We start from the raw sequence: 645 nt of genomic DNA, 5'->3' as shown, positions 1-645 counted from the left end.
CGGAGATTACCTGCCTAATTATGTCATTTAAGCCCAAAAATCCACGTTGTTGTTCATGCGCCAAAGCCCAGGATGCAACAAAGATAGCCCATCTACCTTGCCTGTGTATATAGACGATAGATCATGGAGGCCTGGTAGTTCGTTCGATCTCTTCTCGCCTGACGATCAGATCGCTAGATCTATCTATCTCGCCGCCATGGCGCTAGGACGTCTGCCGCCGGACGCTGGTCCCAAGTCGCTGACCTTGGACTTGATTCCTGGCTTGTCGACGCAGCGGAGTAGCGGGGAATACGACGGCTGCCGCCGACGGTCCTCTTGGTCGCTTCCGTCCACACACAACCAGATAATTAGGCAAGGTACATACACGGTATTGTACTTTATATACCTAAAAGTTTTGCCAGTATGATGTATCCCCCTTTTCCTTTTGTTTGGCTATATATACTTTGTTAGTCGGAAAACAAAGAGAATTGTTCATGTGAATTGCCTCAATCTCAAATCTGTGCTGGGGCCAAAATTTTGGATCGAGACATTGATGAATAGTGACAGTAGAGCTATATTTAAAAAAAAAAATCAATAAAGTACAGCCAATTTTAAAGTTTTCTGTGTTTCTGAATTTTAGTATTTGGGATTATTTGTTATTGACCT

Source organism: Triticum aestivum, chromosome 1D (genome assembly GCF_018294505.1).
Source record: "Triticum aestivum cultivar Chinese Spring chromosome 1D, IWGSC CS RefSeq v2.1, whole genome shotgun sequence".
Classification (NCBI taxonomy): Eukaryota; Viridiplantae; Streptophyta; class Magnoliopsida; order Poales; family Poaceae; genus Triticum; species Triticum aestivum.
This window is presented reverse-complemented; position numbering follows the sequence as displayed.